Genomic DNA, 21851 nt, shown 5'->3' on the forward strand with positions numbered 1-21851 from the left:
AAGTAGATTTTTTAATTGCCCTTTTTCCCCCCCCCCCAACCCAAATGCCTAGCAGTTAAGAGGGAAATGGACTGTACTGGACTTAGAAGTATCTTAATCAAGTCTCAGAAAATGATTTCAATGCAATCTTTTCTAGCGTCTTCAGGAATTCCACCCAGCTATTAACTTGGTGATCATTTTACTCTTAACCACCAAACTAACAGAAATGGGCTCTTGCCCCCATGTCTTGTTTTCAGGATCCATAACAAGTGTTTGTGACCTTAATACTTTAGAGGAAATATTTTCCACTTTTATTTTCAGTTTTCCTGATAGTCCTTTATGCCAAATCTTTATGTACAACATCAAACTCTGAGCAGTTAGACTTAAGTTATTGTAGACCTGCTTCCCATCCTGGTCCATAGTGGGTAGGTCCAACCCCTGTGATTTAGAGAGTTTTAGATTTGGAGGCTCATTTTTTTTTAATCAGGATTTTCCCATACTATAGATTCCTTCAGCTACTTCTATGTAAAGATAATCGTATAATCTGATCTGAAAAAGGTAATCCAACCCAGGAAATCATTCCCCTCTTACACATGTGCATGTCATGATTTTGGGAAGGTTACTGGTGTAATAATCAACACTGTAGCCTCTGCAATGCTGTTGCATCAATAATTCAGGCCTTAAATCTTTCGTGCAAAGCTTTAACTCCGTAGCCGCCTCTATCGTGGAAAATCTGGACCCGTAGAGATTTTCTATTTGGGCTGCAAACTCAGCATATTTTCTCCTTTCTCTTTTGGTTTTGGTGAAACATTTTTCCATATGTTTTGGGTATTTAGTTAAATTCTTCTAACAAAGCAGCTGTTATCAGAATGCATGTGGAGTCAGTGCTTGCACTTCTAAAGCCTTTCTGCTTAATGAAGGAGCTAGAAAACTTGCTGTTTTCCATATTTAGCCCCACTCTTAATACAAAGACGTTGAAAAGTTATTTTTAAAAACTGCTTTATATCATTATTGTGTTGATGTAGGGGGAAAAACCTGAAACCAACTTTTGACATGTAGTTACATACATGTCTATTTCCACATACTGGTACTATTTCCACTCAGGTACTGTTGGCAGAGTCCTTTCCCTCCCCTCAGTTTTGAGTCCATGCTTGTGCTCTCTCCCCCAAATTTGTATACTAACAAAAAAGCAGTTTCTCTTTCCTCCAGCAATTTTTATTCATTTATTTTTTCCAAAAAAAATTGTTTTGACATTGCTGCTAGTGGACACTCAGTCATTCAAACAAGTTAGCTGGAAATAAAAATAGCTGTCATCTGAAATTTACTCAGTCTTGGCAAAATAGTGGCGATTGTCAGTGTTACTTGCCATGCTTCTCAAACTGTTCCTGAAGTCCTCTTTGATACATGTCCGTCTAGTTTTTTTTAACCTTTTGCTAATTGCATTCCATTGTACGTACATACAAACAAAATCTAAAGCTTGGTTTTCTAGATATATATTTAGTTTCTTACATATAGATTTCAAATCTACTAAAGGCTTAGGACAGACTGCAGTATTATAAAACCAATGTATCAATTCCTTTGCTTTGCCATGGAGTGATCATCAGGTTAACCAGTATATTGGGGTTGCGATTAAAAATAATTGGCAAATTTTCATTCCTGCTGCTACCTGTTGCATATTATTGCCCTTACATCGCTGAAACCTGAATAAGCAATAGTCAGTAATGATCTGTCTGAGCAGATCTGAAGGGATTCTGTAATTGCTTTAATGTTTTATGTGATGAACTGATGGATTTCAGAAATGAGTTGCGAAAGATCAAATCCAATTATCTCTTCCCTAAAAATGGAGGGGGGAAGGTGCAAGTGGAAAAAGTACTGTAATATAATTTACATTGCTTTAGTTGTGAAAATAAGTCAGTCACTAAGTGCTCTCTCTCTCTCTCCCCCCGCACCCCTCTTTGCAGGACCTGTTTTAGAAGAAATGTGGTGAATATCAACTTACTTTAGTTGGGGGGGACATTCTGGTAAGTGGTGCTGCCTTTTAATGCTTTTGTTCTACAGTGATGATTGTGGAGGGAAACTGTTTGAACCTTTTTCGTTTCCAGTTTGAAAACTATCTTGCTTGGGGAAAATCTAACTTTACAAAGATACAGTCATTACATTAATGCTGATTCTATTCTATTCTATTCTATTTATTTTTATGGAGACTTTCAGGGCATAATAAGATAGGTTTAAAAAAAAACCATGCTGGGCCTTAAGGCAAGGAATGCACTTGACAGTTTAATTGTTGAATGACTTCTGCTTAGTGCTGCAGCTGTTATAGAGTACTTAAAAGCCTCTAAGCTAAAACCTAAAGCAGGGGTATCATAAAGACCTAATGTCCCAAAAAAAAAAAAAAAAGTGTTTGGTAACTGTCACAGTTTCAGGATAATGCCTGTATCATGCACCTCTGTTGTCCACTCCCAGAGTGCCCAGTCAGTTCTCCAGCCATCCCTGTTTCTGAACAGGGAACCCTTGTCCAACTGCCTTTTGATTGGGGGTTTTAAGCCTACATACACCCCTGCCTTGCCCTGTGATATCGCCACCAGCCTGACTGCCAGCGCATGACTTTGTTCATAGCTGTTGGAGAAAAAGCAGTGTATTGCTCGCAGTTGCGTGTTACCACACAGCTCTTTCTAAGCTAGCACATTTATTCTTAAGGTAAAAACATTACAGAAAAAAACGTAATAAAAACAAAGATTTAAAAACATGTTAAACATACCAGGAATCAGTCTTATAGATATCTAGTAGGCCAAAGTCTTTTCAACCTTTCTGCAATATTTGGGGGCCCTCCTTGGACAGAAGGTCCTGTTCATTTTGCTGGTTCAGAAAAAAGGCTGAGTCCATTTAAACCCAGCCTTTTTATGTCTATGCTAATCTCTGGAAACCCCAGTTTAAACTAATATATGTAAGCTGCCCCAGGAGTCAGTACCTCTCTGGAGGTATTTAGAACTTAAATGATTTACCTTAATCACCGCCACTGTTTTTGGTTCCTAGAGACACTGTGGTAACCTTCCTCCCTGGAGTTGCATATGATATCTGGCCCACAAGGATACATAAGCCATTCAGTAACTTAATACAGTATGGTCCCCAAAGATATTGCATGGGGTTGCAATATCCATTGCATTAATAGTGTAGAAAACCAAAGTTATAGCTCAGGTAGAGATGGCGCATTCCTTTGCAACAGTGTTTTTAGTCACAGAGAACTCTTTGGACTGAAATCTCTCAGTCACACCTAGGAGTTAACTGTTGGGACAGTTGCTCCCCGCCCAGCAGAAGGAGACAGAGCTGTTGCGTTTCTTTGAGTTCAAGTCCGAGGTTCAGTTGTCAGTCACGAGTGACTCAGCCAGGGGCTCCATTACATAATGGTCTTGTCAGCTCCTATATTTCATTGTTTGTCTCCCAGCAGGTAGAGCAGCAGTATGCTGGCTGGCTTGATTAAACAAAAAGGAGAGATGGGAGCAGGCAGCTAGGGTGATCACGTGCTGTTTTGGGTGGAGGAAGGGTTCTCTGTTTCAGTTGGGTTTACTAAAACCAGGGTTTTTCCTGTTTCTTCCATCAGCTGCATGTGACATGTGAGCACCTTAAGTGGTACTGCTGACTTTAGGCCATAGGTGGCACTGCCTAACATAGTTTAGCTCATCATTCAGAAGCACCATCTGGTGTTACCTGCTTCATCTCCCCTAGCACCCCTGTTCACTGCTCCACAGTGCAAGGGACATAACCTTTTCTCTCAACCCTGCTCAGAACAGGGCTTCTAGGACCGCAAGCAGCTGTCCCTTTCACAGAAACCTGCATACTGAACATCTCCCTCCTGCCTTCCCCCAGGCACTTCCCATCAAAGCCTTGAGGCTCTTTCCTCCCTCCCATCTATACCTGCTCTTGCTGTCCTGGAGTAGATCATTTATTGCCACCATTAACCATGTGCACCTCCCTGTTTGTGGCTAGGGACATTCAATCCTTTCATTCAGCCAGCTGCCTAACCACCCACCTTCCGGGAATTAATGTGTTTTGGCATCAGATGTGGGTGTGATTGGTGGGTGCGAGAAGAATGAAAGGAAAATGCATGTGAAAGTGAGGTAAGAAAGCTGAGGGTAAAGTAAATGGGAGAGGGATATAGAATGACCAAAATAAAGTAAAAAAAGAGAAAAAGAAAAAAGCATAAAAACAATGGAGAAGGAGAATGAATGGCAAAAATATGGTAGGACATGGATAAGATGAGATTGAAAAAGATTAATTTAAAAGGAATGTGACCTGTGGAAAATAAAGGGACTGGGAGAAAACCAATGAAGGGTTAAATTGTTCTGTGCCTCCCTTTTCTGTAACTTGTGCTAGAACCTATTTAGAAAGGAGGGAAGATGAAGAGAAATAAGGAGCTGGAAGAGGAAGGAATGGTCACCATTACATCTCCAATTTTCAGAGCTCTTTCACATGACCCTCCCTGACCACAGCCAACAGTTTGCCATGAAACATAGATAACACTTAGTATTTATATATTATTTGTATTGCTATAGTAGCAAGAAACTAGGCACTATACCAGGGGTCAGCAGCCTTTCAGAAGTAGTGTGCTGAGTCTTCATTTATTCACTCTAAATTTAAGGTTTCGCGTGCCGGTGATACATTTTAACGTTTTTAGAAGGTCTCGTTCTATAAGTCTATAATACATAACTAAACTATTTTATGTAAAGTAAATAAGGTTTTTAAAATGTTTAAGAAGCTTCATTTAAAATTAAATTAAAATACAGAGCCCCCTGGACCCGTGGCCAGAACCCAATGTGAGTGCCACTGAAAATCAGCTCACGTGCCATAGGTTGCCTACCCCTGCACTATACAGACAGATAGTAAAAAGACGATCCCGTCCCACAAGAGCTGACAATCTTTTCATGAGACAAGAGACAGCAGGTGGATCTGAGAAACAGGAGAGCACAAAGTAACAATGAGATGATTAACTCCCTTCTGTGCTGTGCCCACCCTCCCTCTCCTCCCCATGCTCACAAGACAGGTCATTTTCAAAATCTAATCATTCGATCTATCTACACATTTTTGATCCCACATGCCAGTCTTGTGGGAGTGCAGCTTGTCTGAGAGCTTGCAAGAACCCCAGGTTCATGAGCTGCCAAACTATATCTCAACCACAAGACAGGGTGTTGTGAGGGTAGGAGGAAGTAATACTAGTTGAATGCCCCAAACCCCCAGGGAATGAAATGCTCATGGGGGGTCAGTCATGAGCTTGTTAGCTCAACTCAGAGTCCAAACAAAAGGACAAGGAGCTTTTACAGAAGGTTAAAAAAACCCTTAGCAAACAGTACAGGCATATTAGCAATCAACTGGAGCTTCAACTTGGAGTTCATATATTTTTTCCCTGGCCCTTGAGATTGCCAGATCCCCAGGAAAACTTCTCATTGCCTCAAATTGGTCAAGGAAGTGTGGTACGCAGATCTAATAAACCTGTCCATGGAAAGACCCATCAGACTGCTGGTCACAGAGCATCTGCTTAGGCAACTTGCCTCAGCCCCAGCTCACTTCGGACTTTTATGGCATGGCTGCTAAGTAGCTGAGCCTCAAATCTTAGGGGACTGTCCACTAGTCAAGTCTAGTGTGCTATACTTTTGAAAGCAATCTACTTCCCTGACCTATTTAGAGGTGTAGGAGAATGAAACTAGACTACTAGCAGTCTACAGCTGTAGACATCCTGGAATATCTGCAAGCCCATCCAGATGTGAGTGTGTGCCAGTTCCATTCTGTTGCTACTACTGTTTGAAGTCTGGGGTTCTGTTGTTCTCACAGCCCCTTACTTCAATTCCATCTGCTTTACCTTATGGTGTTTCTTGTGGCCAGTTGTTCAGGCAAAAAAGTCACGGAACTTCAGGTCGTATCTTGTAAGAGACCATATATGATATTTTCCCCCAAGATAGGTTTGTCTGTGGGGCTCTGCCTGGATTTAGACCATGAACAGTTTCTATATTTTGTTTGAACAAAGAAATAACCTGGCCCGCTCCTACAGTCTAATTCACTGAATTACAAGAAGGGTAGGCTACATTGCTGGCCATCAAGAGAGCACTCTGAATTTATCTTGACATAGCAGCTGAGCCAAGAGGTTCAGAGGTTAGTCATCTTGCATCAAGGTCCTACAAAAGGTCATCTGGTCTCCAAATAAAAATTTCATAATGGATTAAGGAGTTGATTAGAGAATTGTACTTTAATGCTGGGAGGGGATGTCACAGATGAATTAAAAACCCACTCAGATTGATGGTATCTTTCTGGGCAGGGTGAATAGTGGCCTCTTTTGATAAGAATTCTGTAAAGCTCCTTCCTGGATGTTAGTCTGCCAGGCATTTACAGGTTTAACCTGTGTCATTTAGTGCAGCCTCAGATGCTAGTCCCTTCCAAGTAGATTTACTACTATGGGAGGGCCCAACTATCTGGACTGGTACAGAAGAAGGAAATACTTCATGCATATTAATCTTCTGTTTTAAGTCTCTTTCATACCAGTCCAGACCTCTCCTTTAAACTATTTAGCACAACGTCCTTGCGTAAAATTAGTTATCTTCCTTTTGTATTTACCCACTTTATTTTTCCAAATGTGATCCATGCTTACACAGTGTGTGCCTCTGTCCACCGCTGTCTGGACCATAGAGAAGTTTGAGTTCACCGGAGCCCTTGGTTTAAAAGACATGTCTCTTTAGCTCAAGCAGTAGAGACTCATGCTTTCAGATATAGAGCACCTGATGTTCAGTCACTGCAAACAACCCATCAGGAGTTATCACATTACATTGTGCTGCAGTTGAAGTTTCAGTTGAGGTCTGTTGTATTGACCTCAAGGGTCAAAAGAGTTAAAATTTAGTGATACAAAATTTAGGGAGGGAGATTTCTACAGAGCTGATGGTTTACTTGGTTTCTTTGCCAAGACCCGAAAGCGCTCATTCTGAAGTTGAAAGTTTCTTGATCAAACACAGGAAAGAACAATAAATCAAAACCAATTTATACTGAAACTGAAATTGAGTGATTATGCAAAACAAATTTGAAGTCTCTCACCTTTTAGAGAAAAAATATCAATCTCTTATTTTAATTTTGATGAATACAGACAGGTTAATTTACTCAGACCCTCCTGTTTTTAGCAGATAGAGACACTCAAGGTATAAGAGAGAATATAACAAAGATAGGGGACATTGCTTTCAGTCATGGTTTTTGGAACACTGAATGGCTGGTCAGTTATGAATGGATGCGTTGCCTGGCAGACCGACCAGAACTCCTGTTGCTTGGACCCTGCTTCACATTCCAGTCAGGGATATCATCTGGCTACGTCTTTTCTGCTTAGACAGGGCAAGACTGTGGCCGTCTCCTCTCACTGTGCTGAAGCAACGCACTTGATTGCAAGATTCAATGAAAAGCCGAGACTGTGTGTGTGTGTGGAGGTGAGGGGAATAAGAGGAAAGAAGGAGGGCAGAAAGTAATACAAAAGGGAATGGATCTTACATGTCTGTGTGTTGCTGGCAATCAGGGATCGCTGCTGAGAACGGGATGTTATGATGATATAACTTTCAGGACTTGCAGGTGAAAAACAAAATTCTTAAACAGGAGCAAGGCCATCAGACTTTGTTCTCAAGAAGAAAATCCTTCAGTCTGCTCTGCTCCCTTGGTCTTGGGGTCAGGGAAGGTGAGATGCATAGCTGACGCGTGCACCCCCCATTCAGGGAGGCTAGCCTCTGCCCCTTCTGCCCGAGGTCGAGATGAGTTGCGATGCGTTGAGCACTGCTGAGATTTATTTTTTCCCCAGGCTCTCTTTAAGAACCCAAAAGGGGGGGGGGGGGAAGATGGGTCATAGGTCACCCCCTCGTTATTCTGTCCACCAATTAGGCCTAATATCCAACACACTAATTCTGGTTCATTACTTTCCAGTTCAACATCTTCTGGTTTTTTACCAAGAATGTTTTAATGTAGTCCTTAAACTATATCAATTGGCCCTTTTTGTTTCTATTAATTTAGTCTTTTCTATCTTCCTTTCATACCTTCTCCCATCAACATTTATTATTATTTGGTTATTGTGACACTTTATGACCTTTCACATACTTTTTACAGTTGAGCTCACAATTAGGGTAAAAGTTTAAGTCTAATTATTGCAACAGACCTGCAGGTATTGTCTACACTTTGCACTGGAGGTGTAATTTCTGATTTGATCAGAGCTAGTGCCCTAAAAATAGAAGTGTAACTGTGGTGGCACAAGCAGCTAGCTGCCCCAAGTACATACCTAGTGTCTTGGACAGGTACGTAATCAAGTTAGCTAGCCCCTTCTGCAACTTGCACAGCCACGGCTACAATATATTTTTATCATGCTAGCTCGGTCAGAGCTAGTGTGGGTATGTCTTCTATAGCTGGAAATATGCTTTCCAACTCCAAGTGTAGACATGCCATGTGGGACAATAAGCCTCGTTTGTGAAGGGGAGGTGAGAGGAGGGTGGACCAAATGCTGGTTGGAAGGAACTATAAGCACACACGTGGATTGGTACAGAAGCTCACACAGGATAAAAGAAAATTGAGCATTAAGAAAAAAATGCACTTTCATGGTCTTGCCCAAGAAACAAATGTTTCCTGAATGTGTCATACTATATTCTGCTGTTTTAAGGTGCTATAGCTAGAAACAGATGTATGGAAAATGTGTGTCTTCACCTACTTCACACTCTTCAGATGTGTGTTCCATATAGGAAGCTCAAATTCTTTTGCTCTAATTTAAAAAAAAAATTGGAGATAGGTAGGTATATCTCCTAGAACGGGAAGGGACCTTGAAAGGTCATCAAGTCCAGCCCCCTGCCTTCACTAGCAGGTCCAAGTACTGATTTTGCCCTAGATCCCTAAGTGGCCCCCTCAAGGACTGAACTCACAACCCTGGGTTTAGCAGGCCAATGCTCAAACCACTGGGCTATCCCTCCCTTTAAAAAAAAAAAAAAAAAGTCTACTGTAATGTATGTGTACTGCCTGATTGGCTTTAGAAATAAGTTATTGAAAAAGACACCGAACATGTAGTGTATATTTGTTGTCTTTTTACTTTCTGAGAAGCTGCGATACTCTGGCTGTTCACAGGTAAAGATACTTTATTTATAGGATAGCTTTCATAGCTGCAAATAATTGTACTGAATGTCCCAAGAGCGGTGACTTAGTTTTGACAGTACTTCAGATATGAAGATCTTGTTCGGTATTAGAGAGCAAATTTATATCCCCTATAAAGAACTGGGAATGGATGCCATTTCAATGCTTTTCCTGCAAAAATAATCCTCTAACTTTTGACTTGTCATCTTTATTTTGCAGTTTTCCCAACAAGCTTTGTAATAAGTTATTCTTGCCGAATACACTAATCATTAGCTATTTTTATAATTATGGCTGACCTGGTACTTTTCAACCCTACTTTTACTGGCTTTTAACTTTAGAAAGCAATTAATTTGGGGGCTGAAATTTTTCATATTTGTGCTCCAGGAACCTTCACTTTGCTATCTCCTTCTGGAGGCTAAAGGTTTTTTCACCTCTCCAGGAAGATCTGTGTGTGAAAGTCTCATGCGGTCTAAACCAACCTGAGTTGTTGTAAAGCTAGATATGCTATGCATACAATTTCTTTAGTTTTAATCTGGTTTTCATTCATTGTTGTTTTTCTCTGTCCTTTTCTAGAGTAATCACTGCCCTTGAGTAAAGAGATTTAGGTTGCTGTTTCCTTGTTTCTTAGCTCCAGACTACCTGCTATGCTCTTTTGTACGTATTGTCCTGGCTGAATGTGTTGACTTGAAACCAGCTCCAAATCTGCCCTGTGTCCAGTTTAAAGAAACAGCTCTCACACACCCATAGTTGTTAGTAGTATAAGTGTTTCCATTTGGTTCTTTTAATGGGAGAGGAGGATAAGGGCAGTTTGCATAAGCAACTTTAATTTTAGCTTTTTTCTAACTTGTGTGTTTCTGTGTGTAAGTAAAAGTAACTTCCTATGTTTGTTTTTTTTAAACAGAAAAAAAAAAACCAAATTTTGCCATGTAGCATCTTATTGATACTCACATCGTTCATCAGCAGTCTTGGAACCTTTAGATCTACTGCACTGGAGTAGATTAGTAGTAGTCCATAAGAATAGCCATACTGGATCAAACCGAAGGTCTGGCTAGCCCAATATCCTGTTTTCCAACAGTGGCCAATGTTGGGTGCTTCAGAGGTAATGAACAAAAGAAGTAATCATCAAGTGATCCATCCCCTGTCGCCCATTCCCAGTTTCTGGCAAACAGAGGCTAGGGACACTTCAGAACATGGTTTTGCATCCCTGCCCGTCCTGGCTAATAGCTATTGATGGACCTATCCTCCATGAATTTACCTAGTTCTTTTTTTGAACCCTGTTATACAGTCTTGGCCTTCACAAAATCCTCTGGCAGAGTTCCACATGTTGACTGTGCATTTTGTGTGAAGAAATACTTCCTTTTGTTCGATTTAAACCTGCTGCCTATTCATTTCATTTGGTAGCCCCTAGTTCTTGTGTTATGAGAAGCAGTAAATAACACTTCCTTATTTACTTTCTCCACACCAGTCATGATTTTATAGCCCCCTATCATATCCCCTTAATCATCTCTTTTCCATGCTGAAAACTCTGACTTATTAATCTGTCCTCAGATGGAAGCTGTTCCATACCCCTAATCATTTTTGTTGCCCTTTTCTGTACCTTTTCCAATTCCAATATACATCTCTATCCCAATGGAATGCGACCCGATACAACATGAATTCGGCTATAACGTGGTAAAGCAGCAGGGAGCCCCGGTCACTTTAAAGTGCTACCCGAGCCCTGCTGCTTTACCGTGTTATATCTGAATGTGTGGAGCCCCGAGCCCTTCAAATCACTGCCCATGCCCCGCTGCCACAGCTCCGGAGGTGATTTAAAGGGCCCGGGGCTCCCCACAGGAGCTGGAGCCCCAGGCCCTTTAAATCCGCACCAGGGCACTGGCAATGGGGCTCGGGCCATGATTTAAAGGGCCAGAGGCTCCAGCTGCTGCAGGGAGCCCTGGGCCCTTTAAATTACTGCCCATGCCCCACTGCCACAGCTCCGGAGGTGATTTAAAGGGCCCCCGGGGCTCCCCGCAGCAGCTGGAGCACCGGGCCCTTTAAATCACTGCCGGGGAAGCCAGTCCAGTCTGACAAGAGCTGGTATGCCGTACCGGACAAAACCTAATATAACGCGGTCTCAACTATAAGGCAGTGCGATTTTTTGGCTCCTGAGGACTGTGTTATATCGGGGTAGAGGTGTATAATTTTTGAGATAGGGCAACCAGAATTGAACTCAATATTCCAGGTGTGAGTATACCATGTATTTAATATAGTGGTATTATATTTTCTGTCTTATTTCTTCCTTTCCTAATTGTTCCTAACATTTGGCTAGCTTTTTTGGCTGCAGCTGCACATTGAGAGGATGTTTTCAGAGAACCATCCACAAGGACGCCAAGATCTTTTTTGAATGGTAACAAGTAATTTAGACTCCATCTGTTTGTATTTATAGTTGGGATTACGTTTTCCAATGTGCATTATTTTGCATTTATCAAATTTAAATTTCATCCGCCATTTTGTTGTCCAGTCACCCAGTGTAGTGAGATCCCTTTGTAACTCTTCACAGTTAGCTTTGGACTTAACTATCTTGAGTAATTTTGTATTGTCTGCAAACTTAGTCACCTCACTGATTATCCCTTTTTCCAGATCATTTAAGATTATGTTGAACACCACAGGTCCCAGTACAGATTCTTGCCATTTACCTTTCTTTACTGTGAAATTTGGGAGTGGGGGGAGGAATGTGCCCTTGAGGGCACAGACTTTTCTGCCTGTTTACTCCCTCCCCATCTTGATCCCTTTGGCCCAATCCCCTCTAACCTGTTGCTGTCTCTTCCCCATCTTGGCTCCACATATCAGTTCCATTCTTATATAAACTAGTCCGGGTCTCTGCTCTTTAGGCTTCTCATCCCAGTTCCAGTCCCTATCTCACTCTGGGCTTCTCATCTAATCTCATTATCCCACCCCTGATTCTTTTTCATAGTCTCTTTGAGCACCCAGATTTACTTCTCCCTTGCACCCTGGCTGCTTTCTGTATCTGTCTCCCTGCCCCTCCCGTCTCCTTTTTCTCCCCTCATGCCACTGGATCCCAGTTCTAGTTTCCATCCTCCTCCTTCCCTGTCCCCACAAGGGCTGGCCCTTGTCCTATGTGCATTTGGGGCCAGCACAGAGTGAGGAGCATGGGGAAAGCACTGAGAGCACAGGACAGACAGGCTCCTTGCTATCAGTTCCACAGTGGCATAGCCCAGTGCTGTAATTGCAGGGAAAGTCCTCCTCAGCCCTAGGATGGAGCATAACCAATGTGGATAATCTCTTTGGCAAATTTAGCATCAAAGCTCTAGCAAACCACTACTGAGCACATTGAAACCGAAAAGTTATAACTTGGCCAAATGTGAGCATATTTTCACAGAGACAGCAAAAGGCCCTTCCCGGATGCAAAGATCACAAGTCTGCCAAATTATCAGTCACTGCTCCAAAGCATGGAGGTGCTAAGGCTTCTGAAAGAAAAGATGGCCAGAATTTTTTAACATGGGCAAAACTTACTTTTCCTACCGTCACTCGCAGAAACAGCTTAACTATTTTGGCTGAAAATTTTTAAAACAAAATTCAGCCTGAGGCTGAGACCCAGCATAGGAAATATCAGCCCAAGCGGCTAAAGTTTGTCACAAATATAAGCAACTGAAAACTGGATCTTATAATGAGAAATATCACACAACCTTAGTAGGCAGTGCTACCAGCCCTGCCTATAAAAAGAGTGTTTATATGCTATGGTGATGAAGGCCATAGAACAGCCTGCTATAAAAGGGGATAGAGGCAGAAGTATTTATTCATTAGAGCTTTGGCGGTGTGCTATAAATGAGGTATAGGCTGTACACTGAGCTTAAAAAGAAATATTAAACAGCTTCCCTTTCACTGACCGTCATCCCTCTAATGTACTGAATCAGGCATACTGCTGTAGAAAAGAGATATGATCATAGAATAAGACCACACATGAGGTTAGAGTTAATGTACAGGTGACCAAAAATTGATCACTTTCTGACAACTTAGCATTACACTTCATAGTATTGTAGCAATGCATCTATTTAATTTAGGTGTTTTTTTTGTATGAAATATTCTAATTTGTCAGTATTAATTCCACTCAATACAGCATATGAATTCTTGACCAATTTAAAGACAGTCAGCCTCAGCATCTTTTAGGAGTTCTTTTTTTCAGTCCAGAATAGTTGAGGTCCATGAAACCAGATGAAAGACACAGAAGTTTGTGATGTAAAATTTCTAAAAAAAGTTTACTTAATTATGGGATTTATTTTAAGAGATTAGTAGTGCCTTTTGTGAAATGTATTTTGGGATTCACAGACCTTGTGTTTGGTCCCATAATATCTCTGCAAGAAGGGTGTGGTAATATTTGTGGGCACAAATATTTTTCACCATACCACATTCTAAACACACCACTATTATATTACTTCAGCTTTCTTACTAGCCTTCCTTTTTTCCTCTTCTTTTTTTCTGTTTGTTTATAATCTCTTCTTTGTTATGAGAAATGAGAATTGTGAAAATTTTATTCAAGAGAAGATGATGATAAGGGAGAGAGATCTCATTACAGATGACCAAGACTGAGTATTTTTGGACATGAAGTTTATATTAATCAGTTTGCTGAGCTCAAAGATAAATGAAAACCTGGGAAGGCATCCAGAATGACCAGGAACAGAGACTGAAGAAGATTGTGAAGATCATATGTGAGTGAGAATTTTCAGTATGTCTGAAAAGCTGTGTCATAGTCTCCATTTAAAAAACAAAACAAACAAAAAAACAAATGGGGCTGCACTGTCAGTGAGATTAGATTCCTGCCTGGTGTCTCATTCCTTGGGTCAGCTGGGAGTGGGAATACTTCCTAGAGCATCCTGTATTATTCTGCAGCAACTCTTGGGACTAAACAAGTAGCAACCATTTATCAGGATGGATAAGAATTGGTTATTTTCATTTTTTTGAAATAATCCTGATGTTTAAAATAATCAGATTTTGGTGTTTAAATTAAATAGGTTTGTTTTTAAAGAAACTAATTTTTACATGTATTTAAGTTTTTAAAATTTGAAATTTTGAACCCATGTTAAGGTCAAAATTTATTATAATCTATTAATCTTTTAATTAAATACAAAAAAAATTAAGCAGTACATGTTTGCTACCAAGGTTTAAAGAAGGTCAAACTACTGAACTGATGGAAGTCATCTGACTGTATAGAAGTGCTAAACCAGCTTTTGACAGCAGGAGACTCTTCTGCAGGTGCAGAAAGAGCATATTTTCTTCATTTCATCTTCTTCAACTTGTTCAGTGCAATGACTAGTTCATTCAAAGTTAAGAAGCCAGTTGGAAGTTGAAAATGAGTTTTCCTCTGTTTTTTAAACTTCCAATCTATAAATAAAAACTAGGTGTGAGGTTTATTAGTTCTAAAATTTTGAAGGATATGGTGACTGAAAACAATCAGTTCAGTTCACTATTTATAGATAATAAATCAGTTTGGTTTAAATATCTTGATAAACTTTTTCTCATGTCTCTAGCACTTTTAAGGTAGTTTTACTTTATACAACACTAAAATATTGTCTGTGCAAATTTTAATTTGGATTTATATCTAAATAGAATTTGGCAGAAATCACAAGTGAAAAATTAATCTAGTAAATTGGAAATGCATCATTCACTATTTTCTAATATAAAAATGTAAAATTTAAGACTGAATATAGGGAAATTAAAATATATAATTGCTTAATATAAATATGTATAGATATAGTGTTATCCTAGTTAGAAGTGAGAAACACCGAATTTAGTGTAAAGGTTGTATTTAGTTTCAAATCAATAAGTGTCACTGGTCACCCACTAATGAGAATCAGTCTTTCCTTAGGAAAATAATTAAAGTACAATTGCAAAAGACTATATCAATATTTAAATCAAAGTTTCTTGCTTGGTGATTTAAGTCAATCCACCCTGACATTTGTGGACTATGAAGGAGTTGTCCAATACAAACTCGGTAAGGCAAGGAATATCACTCTGATGCCATGTCCTGAAGTGGAGTCTAAGATTATAAAATAAGTAATGAATTTAATCAAGGTTTCAAATCCTTACACAATAAGTTTAGTCTATATTGGTGAATGTTGTATGTATCATCACGAAAGCCCTGGAATTAACTGCAATATTTAAAAAGTCATACAGTAAATGATATTATCTTGTCCCACTGATCTTCTCACCTGCCCTTTGCCCATTTACAGGTGGACATCTAACCTTGTAATCTGTTATCCAGGTTTTCCCACTGCCACCGCTTTAAAAAAATTAAAAAAACTCTAAACTTATATAAAAAAGAACCAACCATATAAATGTCATTGTTTCTCCCCAAATGTGGCAGACTGGGTAAAGGAAGAGCCTGGTTTTCAAATTATACTAGCTCAAGGCTTGACTTTACTGTATGCAGTCCTGGACTGATGCCAAAAATAACTAAACTAAAGAAACAATAAGTGGTATAAGTGTAATAACTCCATTTTTTAGAGCTTTAAGCACCATTAGAGGATTGGGAATCCTGCTTTTCCAAAAGTAAAGCATTTGTATCTAGCCAGAGAAGGTGTTTCACAACATGCTGATGTAGAGAATACTTCATTTAGTAAAATTTTAGAGGCTTTAAACATTTATGTGCTTGTTTTCTCATTTTATTATACCTTTTACTGTTTTGCTTCAGTTACTCTGTTCCATTCATGAGGTTTTACAGTCAGAGGGAGAGAAAAAAATATTGTAAAAGCCTCCCTAACAATTTTCTAAAACAGCTTACTTTATAATACATAAAGATCTTGGATGTATTCTGAAATGTAAAATATTGTTACTGTTTGGTTCACTCTTCCTTTTATGCCTATTCCTGATTACCTAACTTTCTGGTGGACCTGGCCAAAATGCCAATGGAAAATAACATGTCTCTGAAGCAGACAGAGTGCCCTACACCTTGGAATGAGTACGCCTGTCATGTGCTTTTTGTTCCTTCCGCTTCTCACCACAAGTTTGAAGTTTATTTCCTGTCTTTTAGTATAACCCCACTGTCTACATCAAGACCAAAAACTACAGTAAAATGAAGTTTATAGTCAAGGTTGCACCAGTACAGCTATACCAATTACTGTAATGGGAGCAAATCCCCAGCATAGACAAGGCCTTACTCTGTCCTGTTTTGCCATTTTAGTCAGTATTTTCTTAGTCATTCTTCCTTCCTTCCTCTAGTTCTGCAGTCTTAGGACACAACCTGCACTCTCTTTCTAACAAGCATTCTGATTATTATCATGCATAGTCCCATTGCTTTTCACTTTCCTCTCATGTAAACCACCCCCAAATAAATATTGAAATCCGTAGACTTTACTTGCGATAAGAGGGGCTGCTAGAAGATCCAATAATTGCAATTCAGCTATGTCACTGAAGCAGAATGATTTCTCTGAATTTGTTCCACGTGGTGACTAGGAACCTGACAGATGGTACACACTGTGTGCTTCTCATAGTTCTCTGTCATAGGTTGCTATAAGCAGTTAGTTTGGCTGACTGTATCAGAACACAGAAACAATGGTTGAGTGGATAAAATATGGTGATACTTTAAAAATGAGCTAAACTACTTTTTCTCTGGGAGAAATATGCAACATCATAACTGCTTTTAAGAATTCAATTAAACCCATTTTAGTATCTGCTAAATACCCTTACAAATGGCAAACATTGATTTACATTTTTTTTAAGGTTTGCTTTCATCACTGTCTTAAGTTTTGCCCTCTAACTAGCTTCTAATTATATAGAGAAGTTTAGTTTGGATCAGGCTACCAGTTCTGCATGTCATTAGATGATGCTGAGAGATAAGCATGCACAGATGTAAATGATTAGACTGTGATTCAGTGTCTTTTTTTCTCTTCAGACTATACCATTAAGCCAGAGTTTCAGACATCTTGTCATCTGAAACGAGAGAGAAACCTACTTCAATCCTTAAACAAAAACAAAGTTTAGCATAGACTCATGCTTGAAACAAAAACTATATTATTATTTATGCTACATTACAGTAGTGGCTGAAGTGTTGTGTGTGTGTGTGTGGTACTGATGCATAGAAAAACAGTTTCTGCCCCAACAACCTTACAGTCTCAAAATGTGAAAAACAGATCAAGCTCAGAGGGGAAAGGATGCAATATTCAAGCCAAGAGATGGTACTGATGGACGCATGTGCCATCAATTCCATATTGTTTTGTGTGCTCATGTGTACTTAAACAGAATAATGTTGTAATCCTATTGTTGTCCTTCCTGCCATCTTCTTTTCTGGCACATTTTTATGTTCTCATTTGTCAGATAAATGCATCATTTAGGCCCCAAACCTGCAAACGCTTATACACATGCTTATTTGTATTCATATGAGTTGTCTTAGACAACTTGCACATAAATGTTTGCTGGATCAGGGACTTAGGTTTTTTGGAGAAGTGACCAATCAACTTTTGTTGCTAGGCACTTCACTGAATATCTATGGGGGCTGTAAAATTATAAGAGAGAGTTTTTTCCCTTTGATATGTAATCTAGCAGTGGTTGCCATCATTAAAATTGCATGTGTGGGACTTCTGTTTTTTTCAAATTAAATAATAATTCTGTGTAATTCTGCTTCTAATTTAACAAATAGAGAATCTAGTAAAAGGTCTTCATAATTTCTCACCATCACCTCCTCCCTTAACTCACATGGAAAAACATTGTCAGAGGCAGACTGATGCCATTCCAAGCATGCCATACCTCAAACCATTATCTTGTTTCAACAAAAGCTTTAGAGATGGTTGCTGTGTAAATCTTCTTTACCTAAGAGATAGTGAGTGCTGTATCACTTTCAATATGACCAGCATCACAACTTCCTATATTTTTTTCATTTTTTTCCCCCCTTTTGGGGCTGCCCATCAGCATAGTCAGTTTCCCAATATGTCAGGGATAAATCCTGGGAGTTTCTGATATGGCTGCACAGTCCCCTTGAAATTGTTTCTGCTCTTCTACTCTATCTTGCAAATTGTTTAGATCTTGTAGTCTGTATAAAATCCTCTCTTAATTTGTGGTGTGAATGCAGCAGATGCCAGTGCCATAGCAAATGTTTAATAGTAGAGTTTTCTAAGGTTCTTCAATGGACAGTTCCCCAGTGACACTGGTATGCCAGCAACAAACTTCATATGCCTTTGTGAGGCTGCTGTGACTAACCAACCAGAAAACTCTGGAGAGTCTGGGACCAGTCCCCTTGGCGTGTGCTTTGACTATCTTTTCTCTTTCATAGTTTTCTCCTCTTCATTATGTTTGAGTTTTGTTCCAGGATTATCTGTTGTACACTAGCCTGTGGCCGTGAACTTTTTTTTTCTTGATTCATATGCTGTGTTGCGGTAACTAGCTGCAATGCTATTGGATTAAATATATTCTCAGTCTCAAGGGAAGTAGGGTTAAAAACTTGACAATTATCAAACTAAGCTAGTGGGTTTTGGTTATTGAGGAGATGCTCAAATATTATGCTGATGGGCACCGCTATTGGACCCTGGATTGTGCTGTAGTCTCCAGAGTAGCATTCTGTATTTTACACAGGAATAAATTACTTCTGACCTAACCAGCTGTTTTTCTATGATGAACTGGAAATATTAAAGTAATCACAATTCTTTCTTGAATTTTTTGTGGATTTTATGCATTTTATGTTTATTTTATTTTAAGAACTGTTGGGAAACTATAGAATTCTTCAAAAGAGCATGATAAAAATGTCCTTTGCAAAGGCTTTTAAGATGGCAGTTCAAGATGTAACATACAAACAGCAGAGCCTGGCAGCTGTAGATTATGGTGTATTTAAATCTGTGTGACTTCATCAGTGCATAGCAGTTTTAACTGGTGGAAATCCCATGTTTTCCTGTCCCCTCCTGCTATTTTTATGCAAGAGTTTCACAAAATTCAGTATGAATAATGGTAGAAATGTTCTTGCACACTAGTACAATAACTCCTCACTTGAAGTCATCCCAGTTAATGTTTCGTTGTTGATCAGTTAGGGAACATGATCATTTAAAGTTGTGCAATGCTCTACTCTTATGTTGTTTGGCTGCCTACTTTCTCCACAGCTGGCACCCTCACTATGCCCCCCCAGCACCTCCCACCTGCCGGCAGACCCCACAGATCAGTGCCTTCCCCCTCCACCCCCCACCTCCTGCCCGTGGCAATCAGCTGGCTTGCAGTGTTTTGGGGGCAAGAAGAAGGGGGGAGGAGGAGTGAGGACTCTCCGCCCTCCCTCCCCTCCTCCTGCCTGGGGAAATCAGCTGGCTTGCAGCATTTAGAAGGGAGGGGAGGAGCGAGGACGCAGTGTGGGAGGTAAAGGGGGTGGAGATGGGGGGAGAGAAGAGGCAAGTCAAGGATGGGGGCTTGGGGAAAGGGGGGAGTGGGTGGGCTGAGGCTTGCCGCCCCCCCGCCCCCTCCCCCCCATCAGTAGGGGAAACTGCTGCTGCTGAGCAATATGCTTCTCCTAGCCTACAGCACCTTCAGCCTCCTTGCCTGCCTCATCTCCAGTGCCTGTGGGCTGTGCCTGTGTAGGGTAAGGCAGGGACACTTCCCAACTATAGTACAGTACCTGTATTAAATTGCTTGTTTAAAATGTGTATATAATGCCTTTTGTCTGGCAAAAAAAATTTCCATGCAACCTAGCCCCCCCCCACCCCCATTTACATTAATACTTATGGGGAATTTGGATTCACTTAACATCCTTTCACTTAGTCACATTTTTCAGGAACATAACTACAACATTTAAGTGAGGAGTTACTGTACTTTTCGGGGGTGGGGGGGTGGAATAAGGATGTGACACATGGGAGTACTGATCAGACTGATCTGTATTTCCTGGCCTGTTCAAATGGCATATGTCAGGATTATAAGAGATTATACCCCTGTCAAATTGTGGGAGGAAATAGTCAGTCAGTGTATGCTGGCTCCAGTAGCTGCTAGTAGTGAATATTTATTATGTAATAACTTAATCTGAATCCTTCCTGCACTATCAGACATTGCTTAGTACACAAACAAGGCTCCCCTCTCCCAGCAAATAGTATGATATGGATATGTTGGTGTGTTTCTATGATTTAACTTTTTTACAAGGATAGGTTATTGGCCTATCACTCAGCCACCAACCTGGAGAACCAGTGGGCTGCTTTTCATCTAGTTCTACCCTTTGATCAGATGGCTCTGTTAGGTATTACAGTCTCACCAGCATAGCTCTCAGGGTCATTGGAACACACAAGTATTCCTACCACATCAAGGTGCAGTCCCCAGGGAAGGAATATCTGTATACATGTATCTGAGGCTATGGCTAACTACGAGCTAGGGGTGTGATTCCCCTGCTTGTGTATACATACTCATGCTGGCTGTCATTGAGCTACCATGAGTACAAGAAGCAATGGAGCTATAATAGCACTGGTATTGGCAGTGGAAGTGTAGCTGAGCAGTGCTGAGTGCAAACCCGCAATGGACACTGTGACAAAGTTCCTCCTCTACCTTAGTGGGTCCTGTGCTTATTGGCGGATTTGTTCACCTCAGTGATCTTTCCTCTCTTGTGGAACCCACAGTCTGGGTCAGCTCCTCCTGTGTCTGATCAGGAGTTGGGAGGTTTGGGGGGAACCCAAGCCCACCCTCTACTCCGGGTTCCAGCCCAGGGCCCTGTGGATCACAGCTGTCTATAGTGCCTCCTGTACCAGCTGCATGACAGCTACAACTCCCTGGGCTACTTCCCCATGGCCTCCTCCAAACACCTTCTTTATCCTCACCACAGGACCTTCCTCCTGGTGTCTGATAACGCTTGTCCTCCTCAATCCTCTAGCAGTTCGCTCCCAGCTCCTCACACACACTCCTTCTCCTCTGGCTCCTCCCTGCCTGAAATGAGCTCCTTTTTAAACCCAGGTGCCCTGATTAGCCTGCCTTGATTGGCTGCAGGTGTTCTAATTAAAGTAGCTATCTCTACTGCCTTCTAGAAAGATCTTAATTGGCCCCAGGTGCCTTGATTAACCTGGAGCAACTGCCATTTTGTTACCAGGGTCCTAGGGATTTGTTTAGCCTAGGGCTAACATACCTGTTTCTCAGTACTTTACTGTAGCCATCTGGCCTTGCCGCATCACAATATGTACTCAGCATGGCTGAGCCTATGCTAGCATAGCTACGCTGCTGTTTATATGCCTGCTAGCTCAAGGAGAGCAAGCGTGCGTATGTGTACGCAAGCAGATGAGTCACACCCTAGCTCGTAGTGTAGTTATAGTCTACTATGATTATCAAAAAAGTGGAGATACAATGTATGTGATGAATTGCATTGCTACACACCTTAAAACACTTCACCTGCATTCTATTATATCCCCTAATTGGATGCAACATTTTCCTTCTAGCCTGAAGCTTCCAAGAAAGCTCTTCTTAAAATTGACATGATTTCTAGGGAAAAAATGAGGTAGCATCTTGAGGCTTCTAAAATGGTCTGGGATATTGCTTGCTTCTCAGCGATAACCTGCATAACTCAGTGGGTCTAAGTAGACTAGGGAAAAGGGGGATTTTATTTTAGATAGCTAATATGATTTGAAACATCTCTTTTCAATTAGTGTAGACAGTTAATTCACCTTTTTAAAGTCATATTGTAAATGAGGAATAATCTTGTGTTGCCCCACTGGGAAATGGAATAAATAATCTAGTAGGACCTCAGTCCTGCAAATATGTATGTAGTTGAACTCAGTGAGACTTAGTTAAGCATGTGTACGTGTTTTCAGGATTGGGCC

General features: G+C 40.5%; 1 protein-coding gene across 4 annotated transcripts in view; it reads left to right on the forward strand.

Annotated features, from left to right (window-relative positions):
- The window catches only part of FYN (FYN proto-oncogene, Src family tyrosine kinase), a 181574-nt gene that overhangs the window by 79645 nt on the left and 80078 nt on the right, over nt 1–21851 (forward strand). For 3 of the 4 annotated variants that reach the window (XM_050949697.1, XM_050949699.1, XM_050949700.1), the window contains exon 2: nt 1941–2000. The exons of the other annotated variant lie outside the window; for it this stretch is intronic. The gene's annotated coding sequence lies outside the window, so the exon portion shown is untranslated. The remainder of the gene's footprint in view (nt 1–1940; nt 2001–21851) is intronic. 4 annotated transcript variants of the gene reach the window in all.

Source organism: Gopherus flavomarginatus, chromosome 4, assembly GCF_025201925.1.
Source record: "Gopherus flavomarginatus isolate rGopFla2 chromosome 4, rGopFla2.mat.asm, whole genome shotgun sequence".
Classification (NCBI taxonomy): domain Eukaryota; kingdom Metazoa; phylum Chordata; order Testudines; family Testudinidae; genus Gopherus; species Gopherus flavomarginatus.